Genomic DNA, 11,276 nt, shown 5'->3' on the forward strand with positions numbered 1-11,276 from the left:
GGGTGTCTCAGTGGTTTAGCACCTGCCTTCGGCCCAGGGTGTGATCCTGGGGTCCCGGAATCAAGTCTCACATTGGGCTCCCTGCATGGAGCCTGCTTCTCCCTCTGCCTGTGTCTCTGCCTCTCACTGTGTGTGTCTCTCATGAATGAATAAATAAATAAAATCTTTTTTAAAAAAAATTAATAAACAAAAGCCACAGAGAAAATTCCAAAGTGTTGGTTGGGATTATCTTTGGGTAGCAAGATTATAGACGAGTTTCATTTTCTCCATTATTGCTTTCTGTATCTTCCAAAATGGGGATGTATCTCTGACAAATCAGAACAGAAATACCGTGTTGAAAAATATGGTCCTTAAAAAAAGAAAAAAAGAAAGAAAAAAGAAAAATACGGTCCTTCCTGAAAGCAGGAGGATGCCCTCGAAGGCACTGGGTGTTCCCTAGTCCTGGGGTTCACGGAGAGTTTCCACAGTCTGGCACTTCAGATTGTGCAAATTCCGGACACATCCAAAAATTCCCTCCCCAGCAATCTGTTTACTTCGCCAGAATTGAACACCCTAATGCTTTAACCTAAAGATAAAAGGAGGATCGCATTTACAATATCGAACTATTTATTCAAGCTGCAATAACAGATTCTCATTCTCGAATGATCAGCATCTCCTTTGCAGACTCGCCCCAGCCCTCCCCAGAATTTAGGGAAAGCTTTCTGAACTTGGGAACATCTGGATCCAGGAGGCCTCCTGACCAAGGTTTGTAAAATTATTTTCCTTATAAATGCAGCAGAGAAAACTTGAGGGTGCACTAAAAGGAACCTCTATTAACGGATCAATCAGCTGTTAGGAAATAATAAACATTGAATGTCAACCGCGTGGGGGCAAAAGCAGGAGCAAGAGGAGCCCAACCACGCACATGCGGGTCGAGTCCCTGCTTCTGTGTCTGTTAACGACCCATTGGCCAGAACAAGTGACAAGAACAAATGCGTTCTCTCTCGTGGAAGGGACCTCGGAATCAGCCGGGAAAGGGTTTCTGCTGGGAAATGTGGTGGTGGAGAGCCCTGGACTTGGGGTCCCTGCCTCCCCCTCTCACCTACCGCATGACCTTAGGCAAATTGCTTGGCCCCTGGGGGCGCCTCTGTGGTCTGACCAACACCATGCAAAACTGCAGGTGTCTGTGGCCCGGAGCTTACACCTGCTGGTAGCCGTCAGATGCCACCACGTGGCACAGACCAGCTCTTCCCTTCTGCGTCGCTGGGTGGATCAACAAATTTTTTTCAAGCATCTGGTTATGATACCTGTTGTCATCGCAACTCCACTTGCAAACTAAATGGTGCCTTCTTTTTACTCAATTCCCTGTATTTCCCAGCACCCTTGGACAGCCCAGTAAAGATGTGTAAGGTGTTTAAAGTGGGTCAGATTTTTTTAAAAGGAGTTTTTTTTTAAAGGCAGAAAAAAAAATAGGCTTTTTTTTTTTTTTTTTTTTTTTTTTTAGTTCTTGCTATGATGAACAACCTTACGGGTATTTATTTGTTTTTTTTTAGTTTAAAGATTTTATTTACTTTACTTATTTACTTATTCATGAGAGACACAGAGAGAGAGAGCCTTATGGGTATTTATAACACCCCCCCCCCCACACACACACACACATTTTGTTTCAAGAGGGTGGATCCAGAGAAAGGTTATTCATGTGACTAGAAGGAAAGGGGGGCAAATGGAGAGGACTAAGGCTTCGTGTAAGGAAAATGAGGCCATGGGCCACCTGGGGGGCTCAGGGGTTGAGCATCTGCCTTTGCCTCAGGTCGTGATCCTGGGGTCCTGGGATCAAGTCCTGCATCGGGCTCCCTGCAGGGAGCCTGCTTCTCCCTCAGCCTATGTTTCTTACCTCTTTCTCTGTGTCTCTCATGAATAAATAAATACAATCCTAAAAAAAAAAAAAAAAAAAAAGGAAAATGAGGCCATTTCAATGGCCCTAGGACAAGAGAAGTCGATTTCTCAATCCTGTATCAGCCCAGGGTGACATTCCTGGTCAGTAGATGGCTTATTTAGGCCCCCAGGCTCCTGTGGCCTCGTGGGCCTGTCGTGCTTTATGGCCTCAAGGTCCCTGATGCTCAAACTGCAGAGGGAAAGGGAGAGTATGGAGAAAACCCACCCACTTCTTAAGGCCCCCCCCCCCCAGAAGCAACTTCTACTCACATTCCACAGACCAGAACTAAAGAATTAATCACGTGGCCGCTCCTGGGTAAGGGAGGCAGCAAAGTGTCATCCTCCTCGGGCTGGGACAGCCACACTGCTACCCACGGAGGGAGCGCAAGTGTTTGGTCAATCGCTAGCTCCCAGGTGTCTGCATGTTAATACATCGCCCTGTTTCCTCTCACCTTTTACCCCCAACTCTCACCTGAGCTCCATAAAAGCCAGGATTTGGGTGGTGATTGCAGAAGAGAAACCGAGAGAGAGAGAGAGAGAGAGAGAGAGAGAGAGAGAGATTGAGAGAGAAGACACCAAAACATGACAAAACCTGCTACAATCGCTGGACTGAACTCATATCTTTTTCAATAGCACAAACATTGTCCACCTTTTACTTCCCATTTACACTTATTTTCACCTGTGTGAGCTCATGCGTGTCTCTTAATACGCCTCAGCTTAATTAGGGCACGTATTTTTATGCCAGAAATTCAAGCTCAAGTGGGTCAAATAACTTGGCGAGAGTCATCCAACCAGTAGAGCCAGGACTCGGAGCAGTTCTCCTGGATCGTAGGTCAGCTGTCTTCTCATTCTGCCAAGCTCTTTTAAAAATGGGGAGCTATTGGGACCCCTGGGTGGCCCAGCGGTTGAGCATCTGCATTTGGCTCAGGGTGTGATCCTAGAGTCCCAGGATCGAGTCCCACATCAGGCTCCCTGTGGGGAGCCTGCTTCTGCCTCTGCCTGTGTCTCCGCCTCTCTCTGTGGGTGTCTCGTTAATAAATTAAATCTTTAAAAATTAAAAAAAAATTAAAATTAATTAAAATAAAAAAAATAAAATGGGGAGCTATTAATTGCATCTTCTAACTGTGGTTTGTGCCAAGAAGGCCCAAAAAGCATCTCTTAGCTGCTTCTAACGTGAATCCCTTCGTCAGTTCAGCCAAGCCTCGATCTACCGTGCACCAGGCCCGAACCCCCTCCCGGGGTGGGGGGAACCTGGTGGGGGGGGACACTACTCAGCCCTGCAAACAGCTCATGTGGTAACGGAGGAGACAGGCTGTTCAAGCCTGGTTGTGGCTGAAGCAGAGTGAGACGGCTGCTAACCTACGGACACGGCGGGTGACGTGCAGCTAAGGAGGCAGCGCTGGTGGTCAGGTGACATGAATCTCATCCCAATAAATCTGGCCACCCTCCTGGAGGGCCCCACTGGCGGGCTGCCACACGCGCCGTGTTGCTTGGCTCCCGAAGGAGCTGGTTCTCCGCACTCTTCTGGGGACTTCTGTGTTTCTGCTCTTCCACACCGGCCCCAGGCCTCGCCGCCGGAAGCCAGGCCCCAGAGCTTCGCTCATCAGCCCCCTCTCTGGGACGGCTGTGGCCCACGCCACCCGTGACCCTGCCTCTCCGCCGGTCGGCCACAGGCCCGAAGAGGAGTGGAAAAAAAAACAACGAAGTTTCATTGACAAGGGGCAACGTCTCCGAAATTCCTGCTGGACCAGAGTCCCAGGGAAGCCAACCTCTCTGAGGCTCAAGGGGCAGGAGACCGCTTAGCCCAGAACTTTCCTTGAGGGCCAGCTGCTATGACAGAGAAAGCAGGCGCCCCCCCCCGCGGGCCCAGACGGGGTCCCGCTCTGCCGCTCCCCCCCGCTGTGACCCGAGCTCGGCCTGGGTCTGTGGGCTGCGGGTGACGGGGCCTACCTCGTCAGGCTGCCCCGAAGTGTCCACACGTGGCACTGAATCCCCGCCGTGAGATCCCGCAGAGCTGCTCGAGGGTGGGTTCACTCAGCGATCACTGATCACGGTCACGTCCCTCCTCGCGTGCCCATCTTTGAAGATGACTTCACACTCGTTCAATGCCACACTCGTCTATTTAAAACCCAGAACAGGGTGTCCTTGCCTTTGGAGACCCCGGCGTGACCTCTGAGGCTGTCCTGCTACCCCGGAAAGGGTGCAGTCTGCGTGACAGTCCCCTCATCCCTTGGCCAAACAAGCCGCGGCTGAAATGGTGACAGTAGGTGGGGCCCACACCAGCCTCTCCTTTTGGGCCTGCCCTGCAGGCTGCGTGCGCGGAGGCGCCTGTCCGTCGCCGTTCGACCGTCCGGGTGGAATTCCGAGCTCCGAAGCAGAACCAACAGGCCAAGAGGCCTGAGGTGAAGACCTGGAAGAGATAGACACAGGGCCGGAAACCCCTGTGTCGGGGCCACTGCTCTCCCCTCAGAAGGGCTCTTGCCCACATCCTTTCAGACAAATGAGAAGCTGTCCTGTAAGAATGAAAAGGCCTCAGGAGGGGCTCCGGGGTGGCTCAGCGGTGGAGCGTCTGCCTTCGGCCCAGGGTGTGATCCCGGGGTCCTGGGATCGAGTCCCGCATCGGGCTCCCCGCACGAGCCTGCTTCTCCCTCTGCCTGTGTCTCTGCCTCTATCTCTCTCTCTCTTGTTCTGTGTCTCTCATGCATAAATAAATAAATTCTTAAAAAAAAAAATCAGAGAAGGATCGAGGCCTCCTTTTCCCCTGGGCCTGGGCCCCAGAGGCCTGGCCTGGCCAGTTGCAGAGCCTCTCCGGGGGGCAGCTCTCACCTCAGCACAATGGGCTGCCTCCCAACCAGGTGACCTCCCCCCAAGTGTCTTCCTTGCCCTGAGCCCCCTGGCTCCCCAGCCCGCCTGGCCTGACGCAGGGCCTCCTATCTGTGCCCGAGCAATTGGTGTCGCACGTCCCCTGGGCCTCCCTAATCTCCCTCGGTCCCCAGATCACCTGAGATAGTGATGGTTAATTATAATTTGGGTTTGGGGAGCTCACGTTCCCCCTGGTACATGTATGCCACTGGTCTCCCCTTCCTGAAACTTCTTTGGTCTGAGACTTTGTCTCTGGGGGTCACTTAAGCCTCTGGCCCAGCGTCCGTTTTCTGGCGCCTATGACAAGACGGCTTGACCAGGTGAGCTTTCTGTGGATCAGACAGGCAGTCGGGAGCTGGGCGGGGACACGGCATCCGACGGCAGCCCTTGTTTGGTTTCAAAGCTGTGCTGCTGACCCGCCTTCCAGAATGATCCTGACCTCCACTGTTAGCCCAGGAACTTACCCCACACTCCCGCTTTCCTGCGCAGGGGCAGGTCACTCAGAATCCCTTCCTTAGCTCCCATCCCCACCGTGGCTCCCAGGACGTCCCTCCTGCGCACCAAGCCTCGCCCTCCAGATACCCTTGACCAGTGAGGGGTCACGCTCGGGTCCTGCCCCTCCCAGACCTGTTCTTGGCTGAGTAGGGGCTCCCTTTGGCTTAGAATCTACAACCAAGCCTTGACTCTTCTGGTTCCAGACCAGGCTTTGGCCCTGGGCCTAGGACAACAGGTCACATGTCTCCTGGGAGCACAGGGGAACGGGCCCTTCCCACATGAGGCATGAAAACTCAATTACAAAAGGAGATCCTGTTTTGAAATGTGGATAAGCAAGGACAGGCCCACAGGAGGGAGGGCCAGTCCAGCCCCAGGAAGCAGATCTGTCTGGTGAGCAGCTCAGCACCAGACCCTCTGACGGCCCTGCTTTCTCCCGTGGGTCTTCCAAACCAGAGCCTGCATCCTCATCCCCTTTCTTTTAACCAATCCCTAACACACGCATGCACACACATGCACTCACACGTGCACACAAGCACGCATGTACACATACATGCATGCAGGCACACGTGCTCACGATACTCTGTCCACAATGGGGCTCAGAAGATTTTACTGGTCCTGGAACCGAGCCTCATGCTCAGTGGGGAACCTGCTTCTCCCCCTCCCTCTGCCCACCCCACTGCGTGCTCATGAGCGTGCTGTCTCTTTTTTCTCTCTCTCTCAAATAATTAAATAAAATCTTTTTAAAAAATGCCCCCTGTCAGGATCAGGGTCAGCCTAGCACCAGACATCTCCCTGGAGTGACTAGGAGCTCTGCCTCTTTCCCCTCCTACCAGTTCGGATGTCTGAAGTCCCACCACCGAAGAGTTATTCCTTTGGGCCTCAAAGGTCTCTCCGTCTTCAGCAGCCCCTTCTCCCCCTTTATATAAATGATAAGTAGCCAGGAAATGACGGTTGGGGCCCTCCTGGTGGCGGTCTTGGTCTTGGTTCAATTCTTCAGATGCTTTGGAAGGGTGGGAGCAAGGCCCTGGGGAAGAGAGGCAGAGAAAAGCTGCCAGGGGAGTGAGGGAACAGCACAGACAGAGCAAACCAGCACCCCACAGCCCCTGCCTCAGGCCCAGGGAAGAGGTGGGCTGTGGAAGAAAGAGGTGAGAAGTTTCACTCATTCCTTCCACAGGTCTAGACTGAGCGCGGACTATGTGCTGAGAACCATGTCACGCACTCGGGTTACTACAGCAAGCCACACCAGAGATGGTCCCTGCCTTCGTGGAGCTTACCGCCCACTTACAGGAGGGTGGGGAGAAATTAACCCCCCCGCAAAATCACACTCACGACCATGTCATTGCAAGCCAGGATGGTGCACCTAAAGAGGACTCAATCAGAAAAGCAGCAAGGAACCAACCTAGACTGGGCAGGGGAAGGCAGGCAGGAAGGCTTTCGGAGGACATGATGCTTGAGCTAATCCTAAAGAAGTAGAAGTAGCTAGAAAAATAGAGAAGAGTGAGCCTCCTAGGCAGAGGGAACTGGTGGTGCAAAGGCCCGGTGGTGGAAAGAAGCCACCTAACACTGCCTTTGTGCACAATCCTTAACCTCTAGTAAACTTTGAACTTGAAGGAAAATGTTCCTTTCTAAAAATATGTTTCCCTTTCCCTTTCCCCTTCCACTTAGCCCTGCACTTAAATCAATACCAAGCAACACAGAGAAGGTGAGCTGCGCAGGAGAAAGCCTAAAAAAAAAAAAAAAAAAAAAAAAAAAAAAAAAAAAAAATTGCAGACAGCAGCTATGACAGCCATTTCCTGTTTGGTGTCTGTCGCCACAAACCTCCTTAGCCAAATAAATTAGCACCGGAAAACATTTTGGAGAAGGGTGTGGAAGAAACACATACTGGAAAAATGAAGAAAAACACCCCCATCTGCTTCTCAGAGAAGAGCTGCTAGTCTGAGGCAGGCCAGAACCCACTCGGCCACAGGGGCTGACCCTGCAGGAAACTGAGGCCCAGAGAGGGCCGCATCCAGCCCGCTGCAGGGCTGCGGCCGGAGCCTCCCTCCCAGCCCTGGGTCCTGGGCTGTCTCCCTGCCTGGCTCCCTCTGGCCCCATGAGACCGGAGGTGGGTGGGGTTGGAACTGGCCTCTGCGACCAAGGTAAGGAGAGCTTCGTTTTGCCCTCATCCAGGAGCCCAGGGTCCTTGTGGTATCAGGAAGAGGGAGAGGAAAGTGCTAGATGCTTTACACCTTGTACACTTGTTCACAAGGACCCTGGGAGACACAGACTCAGGCCCCAATTCCGTGAATCAGGAAACAGAGCCACTGAATGGAGGATACACTTGCCCAAGATTGTGCAGATGCAGCACGGCACGGCGAGGTTTGAACACCTGGCCTAGTTTGAAAGCCCACTTTCTCGACTCCTTTTGCCTATCCCATGCCCAGATGGATATTTCCGTGGAGAAATCTCAGCGTCCCCAGTCTTGATTGACTGTCAGTAGGCCGCCCATCACCCCCTACTGCCTCCCCCACCCCCCAATCCTGGCTCCGTTGTGCCTTCTCACGCTTGGGGCAGATGTGCTATGTACCCAGGACACAGCGTATCTATTGGTTCCTCCCATCCCAGAGGCCGGCTGGTGTACGAGTCTTTGTGCCGGCACTCGATGCTCTTACTTCGGGTGTGTGTTATAGTTTTTGTTTTGTTTTGCTTTAGCTATTCCTCCCAGAAGTTAGAACACGTATTTCCCAAGCTCAAAGCAGACTATTCCCCTCCTACCAGGCTCTGCACACTCAGTATCTGGTCTTGTTCTGTTCCAGAAAAGCCCACAGGCTGACACTCTCTACATAACAATCCAGCAGCTTGCAAGGGTCATGCTGTTGGCTCTCAGGTCTTGGAGGAGGTGAGTGCAGTAGACCCCACTGGAGTGAGATTATCTACACAGTGGCATTTCCCTTATATGCTGTGGATTATTGGTGGTTAAAAAAAAAAAAAAAGTCTCTCATGAATAAATAAATGAATCTTAAAAAAAAAAAAAAAAAGGACTTCTGGGTGGCTCAGTGGTTGAGTGTCTGCCTTTGGCTCGGGTTGTGGTCCCAAGATCCTGGGATGGAGTCCCATGGGAGCCTACTTCTCCCTCTGCCTGTGTCTCTGCCTCCCTCTCTGTGTCTCTCATGAATAAATAAATGAATATTTAAATAAATAAACAAATAAATAAAAATTTAAAGAAAAAAGTCTTTTGGCTATAGGACTTCTCAGAGCCTTCAACGTTCTGTGGCAGAGATGACGAGTTGTCCTCCAGTATCCATCCTCTTTGTCTTTATTTAAACATAGAACTGTCAAATTTTAGCTGAACACATATCTGCCCAGCAAGAGACTTTTTTTTCCCCCAGCCTCCCTTATAACTGGGAATGACCATCTGATTAAGATCTGGACAAGGAGATACGAGCAAAAGGAATTTGTGTCACCTCTAGTCATGTGACTGAAAGAAATAAGCCTCTGCTTGCCTTTTTTTCCTTTATGCTGGATGGAATATAAATGTAATGACAAGAGCAGGAGCAGCCATTCTGGACCAGTGAGGCACTCACCTAGCCCTGTACTGCTCACCTGTGAGTGAGAAAGAAACTTCCATATTGTTTAAGCCACTATATTTGGGTTCTCTGATTCATCAACTAAGACCGAACCCCAAGCATTTTATGTGTTAATGTGAATAATAAATCTCAAAGTGGGATACATATGCAGCATTTTTCAAATAGGTATGATCTTAATACCTATTTTTCACAACAGGGTAAGAATGTGCTTCTTAAAATGCATCTTGAGAAATACTGAAAACACTCTCTTTAACATACGCAGAACCCCAAGTTGTGACATGACCCACTGCCTGTCACCAGTTATTCATCTAACAGAAGTTAATAAAAATAAAAAATACCTTTACCCAACAATTCCATAAAAGAATTCACTTCTTCTCCCCAAACCATTGACCTTATCCTCACAACAGCCCCCAAAGCCACATATCCTGCGCTTCTAACTTTGGGAGTCCTAGCTCTAGGAGACCTGCCAAATGCAGGTAGATCCTGAATTCTGGAAGAGGCTGGTAATAAAAGTGACAGTGACAGTGAACAGCACCAGTATCCTGATGAAAAAAAAATTATCCTAAGCTAATAAAGCTCCCAACCAATGAACAAAAAAAAAAAAAACAGTTCCATATAATGGAAAAATTATGTGTAGAAAACAAGCCAAAGGCTTGTTTGATTAAAAAAGAAAATATTCCCACAACTACCATCATGCTTAATGGAGAAAAAGACTGAAAGCTTTCCCTCCAAGATCAGGAATAAGACTAGGTGTGCCTTCCCACCACTCGTTTTCAACACTGTACAGAGTTCTAGCCAGGGAAGTGAGGCAACAGAAAGAATGGAAAATACATGCAGACCAAAAAGGAAGAAGTCAAACTACCTCTATTTGCAAATGGTATGATTTTGTACATACAAAATCCACATCCAAGAAAAGTTTTAGAACTCATAAACAGGTACAAGCAGGCTGTAGGATACAAAATCAACATGCAAAATCAAATGTGTTCTATACACTAGCAAAAAAATAATCTGAAAGTAAAATTATGGAATAATTCCATATTCCAGAATATTATGTAATATTCTTTTATCAAAAAGAACAAAATACCTAAGAATAAATTTGACCAGAAAAGTGCAAGAGTCATACACTGAAAACTACAAAGTATAGGTGAAAGAAATTAAGAAGGCCTAAAAAAATGCAAAGGTATTTCATGTCTATGAATTAGAAGGAAGACATAATTTTGCATAATGGCAACCCAAACTGATCTAGAAATTCAATGCAATATCTACAAAAATCCCAGCAGGCTTTTTTTTTTTTTTTGAAGAAATTGACAAGTTAAAAAAAAAAAAAAAGAAGAAATTGACAAGTTGATCCTGAAATGTACATAAAAATGCAAGGAACCCAGAATAGTATTATAATCTTGCAGAAGAACAAACTTGGAGGACATGTACTCTCTGATTTCAAATTTTACTGCAAAGCTGTAGTAATCTAGACTGTGCGGCACTGGAATAAGGATTGACCTATAGATCACTGAAAAAAAACTGAGAGTCCACCGATAAACCCATACTAATTTTCAAAAGGGTGCCAACACAATTCAAAGAGGAAAAAAATAGTCTCAACAAACAGTGCAATGACAACTGGATATTTATATGTAAAAGGATGGAATTGGAATCAAGCTCACACCATTTACAAAAATTAGCTCAAAGTATATCAGAGACCTACATATAAGATCTGTATAATGTAAGCATTGTCAAAAATTACATAACTCCTAAAAAAAATGAGTGTCTCCTTGTGGCTCTGAGTTAGGCTATGATTTCTTAGATATGACACCAAAAGCAAGTGACAAAAGAAAAAAATAGATAAATTGGACATCATCAAAATTAAGTATTTCAGAGCTTCAAAGGACATTTACAAAAAGATGAAAAGACAATGTACGAACTAGGAAAAAATATTTGCAAATCATATGTCCAAAAAGGGTCTTATATACAGAATATATAGAAAACTCCTACAGCTCAATAAGAATTAGAGACAACATAATTTTAAAATGGGCAAAAGATTTGAATCGACGTTTCTCCAAAGAAGATACACAAATAGCCAATAAGTACATGAGTAGATAGATGTTAGTTAGTCATCAGGGAAATCGTTAGTCATCATTAGTCACCAGGGAAATGAAAATCAAAACCACAGTAAGATACCACTTCACAACCAATAAGATGGCTTTATTCAAAAATACAGACAATAACAAGTGTTGGTGAGGATGTGGAAAAATGAGAGCCTACATAGATTACTGATGGGCATGTAAAATGGTGCAGCTGCCACGGAAAAGTTTGGCAATTCCTCAAAAGATTAAACATAGGATTATCAGATGACCTCACAATTCCACTCTAAGTTATGTACCCAAGAGAAATTTTAAAATACGTCCACACGACAACTTGTACTTTGATATTCATGATGGAATTATT

Source organism: Canis lupus, chromosome 22, assembly GCF_003254725.2.
Source record: "Canis lupus dingo isolate Sandy chromosome 22, ASM325472v2, whole genome shotgun sequence".
NCBI lineage: Eukaryota > Metazoa > Chordata > Mammalia > Carnivora > Canidae > Canis > Canis lupus.